General features: G+C 38.9%; 1 protein-coding gene across 6 annotated transcripts in view; it reads right to left on the reverse strand.

Annotated features, from left to right (window-relative positions):
• The window catches only part of LOC129134979 (uncharacterized), a 279312-nt gene extending 273604 nt beyond the window's left edge, over positions 1-5708 (reverse strand). For 2 of the 6 annotated variants that reach the window (XR_013181070.1, XR_013181065.1), the window contains exons 1-2: positions 5486-5708; positions 4599-4889 (exon numbers count right to left, since the gene is read on the reverse strand). The gene's annotated coding sequence lies outside the window, so the exon portion shown is untranslated. Of the gene's footprint in view, positions 1-4598; positions 4890-5144; positions 5444-5485 lie in introns of those variants that run through there. The other 4 variants (XR_013181066.1, XR_013181062.1, XR_013181068.1 and 1 more) reach the window with 4 other exon arrangements.
• Between the last annotated feature and the right edge of the window lie 292 nt (positions 5709-6000).

The raw sequence follows: 6000 nt of genomic DNA on the forward strand, positions 1-6000 counted from the left end.
GAAATATATATATAGTAAGTATTTCTAGATTTTTAGACCAAACTCAGCAATGCAGAGAGTATTATACAGTTTTCTACCATTTCTACCCTTTTCCTGTAGACTATAAAAGAAGCCAGATAGCTCAATATCCTTTGCCTTAAGATAAATATATACAAGGTTTTTTAATCTTGATTTACATGGAGTACTGAAGCCAATTCAGCGTTGCATGTTGCAAAAAGAGCAGATGTGCAGCCCTTTTAAAGGCTAGCAGTGTCACTGATTCCTTAGAGCATGTTCTGGGTTTGGCTGGGGTAGAGTTCATTTCCTTCATTGTGGCTGGTGTGGGGCTGTGTTTTGGATTTGTGATGGAAAAAATGCTGATAACACAGGGATGTTTTTGTTATCACTGAGCAGTGATCAGAGAGTCAGGGCCTTTTCTGTCTCTCACAAGACCCCACCAGTAAGTGGGCTAGGGGTGCACAAGGAGTTGGGAGCTGATTCCAGCTGACCAAAGCGATATCCCAGATCATATGGAGTCATGCTCAGCCTATAAGGCTGGAGGAAGAAGGTGGGAGGGAAGGATGTTCAGTGATGATATTTATTTTTCACCATTACACATGAAGGAACCCTGCTTTCCTGGGAGTGCTGAACACCTGCCTGCCCATGGGAAGCAGTGAAAGGATTCCTTGCTTTGTTTTACTTGTGTGTGTTTTTGTTACCTATAACTGTCTTTATCTCAGCCACAACTTTTCTCACTTTTAACCTTCTGATTCTCTCCCCCATCCACTGGTTGGGGGGTGAGCAAGCATCTGTGTGGAGCTAGGATGCCAGCTGGTTAAACCATGACAAGTGTGTTTTCCTAGTATTGTCACCCTTAATTCTAAAAAACTGATTTAATGAAACCAGTTGTTTAAATATTGACTATTTGAGAAAAGAGGAACCTTCTCATATATAAAAAAAAATTATATTACATTAAAATTAAGATGCAGTAATTCACCGTTTGTGTCACCTCTGCTGTCCAGTTTCATTGTTTCTCTTATAAATTATATAGCTTGAATTGTAAAAACTGGGTTGGTTATACACTAAGCCATGGCAGCAAACAAATTTAAATGTCCACATTCTCTTCATGTAGATGTCCTACTTGGAAACATCAGCTATTGAAATAATAGCCTTTTGAAAGGAGAAGTCTGTGGAATGGACTTTTTGTTAGGACTTTTATCAGAAAGCTGAAATGCTACCACAGAAGAACAGAATCAAGTACAATGTGTTTGTTCACAGAAGTAGAAAAGAAATGTGTCATAATTTCCAGTGCCTGTTATTTTCTGGCACATCCTTCAGAATGACATAACTCCTCTTTTAAGTAGTGTGAACTATGGCAAATAACATTTTCTGCTTAGCCTGTTTCCTCAGGTCAGAGTTCAGCTGTCATGAAGGTGATTTGTCTTCCTGCGATTCATCAAATCATTATGATTTTTTGTACTGTTTTTCCTATTGATCTCTATTATTGAAATCTTAATAATTATATGGAGGATGTTCTTCAATGGAGTATCAATGGCCTAGGAAGCTCTCTTCCTCTCTTCTAGATGGAACGAGCCAGGAAGTAAGCTGCAGACACCAACCTGCTTGCCTTATTTGCAATTTTATTTCTAAGCCACATTACCGTGGAATTCCCTTGTTTATTTGAAAAATTCTGATCTTTTTGCACAATATTTTAAATATGACCAATTATTCAGGTGTTGAGGGTCTTCCCTCTATGAAGATTCTTTAAAAGTCAGCCACCAGGTGAGCCCTATTTAAATATTGTTCCTATAATCCCAGAAGAACTTCAGTTCCCAAATATTAGCACTTTTGTTTTTCAGCCAGGTTACAGACTTTCTTTCTGTCTTCCAGAAGGAAAAAACAAGAGGTGATGATAACAAGAAGACCCTCCCCTGCTATAAACATCTCAACAACACTGAAATATACACATCTTGGGTAGAATTATTTGCTACAGTTGTATTGCTGTTGTTCAATGAAAAATATGTAAGCTTCAGGATGAGATAAACATGCTAAATCAAATTTTGCTTCTTCCTCTCCCCGATACTTCCCTTCTCTCTTCCCTAAATCAAAAATGACAAATCTGTTATCTCTAACAGGAATGGTCAAACAACTTGTACAGGACAGAAAACATCATGCCTCTACATGCTTACACAAAAAGACTATCTGCAAAAATAGGATCTGAGGATATTTTGTTTGTGTTTTAGGGGTGACATTTATGTGAATGAAAGAAAATTGTAGGCCCTGGTGCTGGTGTCTCTGCTACATATGGCAGCAGTGCACACACTATAGCTGGAAGACTTGCACAGATCTGGGTTTTTTTCTCTGCCCTAAGCAGCTGCTTTTACTCACCTTTAGATGCCCTGCAGAGCTTTAACCAACAGATACAACTCATGTTGTATGAAATCAACTCATGTTTTCAGATTTTGCATTTCTGAGATTTCCTACTTTGTTATGAAGTGTTCGTATTTTCTACACTCTTGGTCTCTTTTGGCATCTGTTTTTCATCCACTACTGGCACTGCATCTTGTTGAATGCATCAAATCAGGTTAGATTCTCAACCTGGGAAATGCAGCTCCAGTCCCAGCTGACACCATCCCATCAACATCCTAGTTTGAAAATTACCTTGTCAGCAAGGCAAATATCACATTTTAATATTGCACTAGTCATCACCTAAGTCAAAAACATGACCTGGATTAAATATTGTCGAAATCACAGAATAGCCACCAGCTTCTATTTTCTTCTCCTCTGCCTGCCTTAGCCTGTCCAAATGTCCTCACAGCCTGGATTTCAGCACATGGCACATCCAATACACTTTTGATGAATTCCTGTAAATGTCCAGCTTTTCTGCTTCAGTATTCTCAAATATTCCTGCTCCCAAGAAAACCAAATTTATAACGTGAGGGGAGGCTTCATATTTCTGGCACATGCAGTTGTGCAGATGTTATTCCTTAAGGAAGACTATCTTGATTGCCTCTGTGAATAATGGCTACGAGATGGCAAGGAGCCAACAGTTCTCTTAGAGCAGAAGGTATAAAACCACTCTCCTACTGAAAGAAGGCCCCCAGTAGGATAATATATTATTACGCATGATTCAAATTACAGGATCTGCAGCAGGGGAGCCAGTGGCTGAATCAGGACAGCCGCACGCAGAATACTGATGATGGGATGATGGAATGCATCATGCATTGAAAGAGCTATGGTTTAGTGCTTAAATCCTCTGTATTTTCAAAGTGACTAGAAGGATCAATATATAACTGAAGCACTGTAAACAAATTGTAGATTATTGCGTGTGAGGAGAGGGGAAGTTACCATGTTGTAACAAAAATTCTATTTCGGGCTACTTCTTTAAATAAAATTTTGCTCTATGAAAGACTTGACCTCTTGAAGCCCACTAGCAACAGATATAGCTTTAATTTAATAACTCAATATTGAATTTGTCTCATATCTGATTCTGTTTCGGCTATTAGAATACTGAAGAGCAAAACCTTGCCTCATTAGATTATGCAGTCTGAAATCTCTGCATTCCACAGTATCCTGTGCTGGTTTTAAATTGTTCGCACAACAAATTACTTTACCCACAAAGAACTAAATCCAAATGTTCAACACAATGTTGGCTTGCCCAAATGTTTTCTACTTATAATTGAACACATCTCAAGAAAATGTGCACGTTTATTATTTTAAAAAAGCCCCAAAACATCCAAACCCCCCACACCAAACCTATTTGCTAATATGAAAAGCTGGCTAGATCAGCTTTTTCAACCTAAGATCTAATATTTTCTGTGCAGATTAAGCACATTCTAAACAAAAATTCTATATTTCACTTTGCTGCAACATACCCTGAAGCAGTATGCAAGCTCTCCCTTGACTTCCTTTCATACTGCTCTTGTATTCAGTTATTCTGGTAAATGGATGCAAATCAGGTGCATTGTGTCGAGGTGGAAAGAAGGGGGTGAAATTTGTTCAGAAATTATCTCAGTTCCATTCATTAATAAAATGACATCTTGACTGAAAGTGGTGAAGAATGAAATATAACAGTACTGAACTTTACTCAGTTGTAACAGATGCATGTAAGAACCCTTAGAGAAAGCCAGATATGTAAAACGGCCACAGCGAAATGATTTCTGAAGCATTAGAATAAGTACTTAGACCGTGATGGCAGCTAAAGATGCAAACTCAATGCTGCAGCAACACCCTTTTTTACCTTCCAAGACACTTAAAGGCAATCTCAGACTATAACTGGAGGAAGCAGTACCACATTAGGTAACGACTACGAGGAGGCAAACATACACGAAAGAAAAATATATGCACAATATTAACAATTAAAGACACTTTTAAAGGTTTTTATGGGGCCAACAGAAAAAAAAAATGGAACAATGCCCATGGTTACCTGCAGAGACAGCACACAGTTAAAAAAAAAAAATCAAGAAATTGTAGCCATCGTTTTGCATAGCGATTCAAATTATGCTGGCAGAATAATTAATGGAGGACCTAATCTCTGTGAGGAAAAAAAAAAAAAAAGAAAAGAAAAAAGGCTACGTTAAACAAAGTTCATTACGGCATGATGTAAATGAGTTTCTCACCAGTGATGTCACTGATTGGCTGGGATGTAGAGCTGGTTTCGAACAGTGCAGCATGGCCGGATTGGCTGCTAGCTCTTCTGGTTACTGCCTGCTTGGGCAGCGGTCGAACCAGACTCTTTCTGTCTCTCTTGTTGTCGTTTGAAGCAAATCTTGTTCAGCCCAGCTGTGTCTCCATAGTAGTGGCACCCTAAGAGAGTCTCCCTCCTGCTTCCCACAGCTCATCTGTAAGGCGGTCGCTGCTGTGAAATACCAGCCTTTGGCACGGAGCCCAGACTGCGTTGTTAGATCCGTCTATAATACAGAAAAGAATTTTTTTTTAAAGCAGTTCTTTCACCGAATTACATCCTAAGAAGGATTAATAAGCACTAAATTGCAACTGATTTGTGGATTTTTAAATTATGTAGCTAGCACGCTTTCTGAAATAAAATATTATCTGACTTGCAATAGTATAGCATCATTGGTTTAAAAAAAAAAAAGAAAAAAAAGGAAAAAAAGGAAAAAATGAAAGAAAGGAAGAAAGAGAAGCAACAACTCTTCTTTGTTTACCTTGATTACAAAAAAAATAATTCTTCCTTTTTTCCCTTAGGACGGTAACTGATATCTTGGTGCTACGCAAGAATATTTTAAACTATCGCCAGTTTTCTATTTACATCCAAGTCACTATTTTCAGGTTAAGGCAAGGGATCTTAATTAGCATTCTCTTTAACTATGCAAACTGAGACAGGGCATGAAAGAAAAATGCTGTATGGAAGAGACAGAGACAGAGAGACAGAGCAAGAAGACAAAAAAAAAAAAAAAAAATCTGTGCAGCTTTTACAGTTCAGCTGTCTGACCCCCTGCAAAAAGAATGCAGTCATATCAACTTTGCCAGACAATGGAGTACCTACAGGCTTTCCTCTAGACAAGTCCTTTATAACCAGTCAGTATTATGTGCTGCAGACAGTGGCCAATCGCTAAGCTGCTTTCTACAGCAGTGACACAATAGGTGCACTGGCCACACTGTCCTCCTAGCCTCCGACAGCGGTGCAGGTTCATTTTTTGTACGCTGGAATATGCATATGTCTTAAATGTTCCCACTGTATGGGGAAAAAAACCCACCATCAGCCTAAGCTTGCTTTGTTTTGCTATAATTACATCAGCCTAATTACTGCAGCCGAGCCGCAGAGCCACTGCTCAGAGCGGCGCATAGGCATGCACGTCATATAAATATGCATGAGCACGCCTGCTTATTTAAATACAAAAATGCATCAATTGCTGGTGGTGCCTTTTTGGTTTTGTTTTCTGCATGTCCTTCCTCCCCCCTCCAACACCCATTGCTGATAAACCAAGTGAGTTAAGGACGCCTAGCAAATGCGGTCACCATTTTTCTCCCTTTATTTATCCAAACTTTTATTCGTTCCGT

Source organism: Agelaius phoeniceus, chromosome 2, assembly GCF_051311805.1.
Source record: "Agelaius phoeniceus isolate bAgePho1 chromosome 2, bAgePho1.hap1, whole genome shotgun sequence".
Lineage (NCBI taxonomy): Eukaryota > Metazoa > Chordata > Aves > Passeriformes > Icteridae > Agelaius > Agelaius phoeniceus.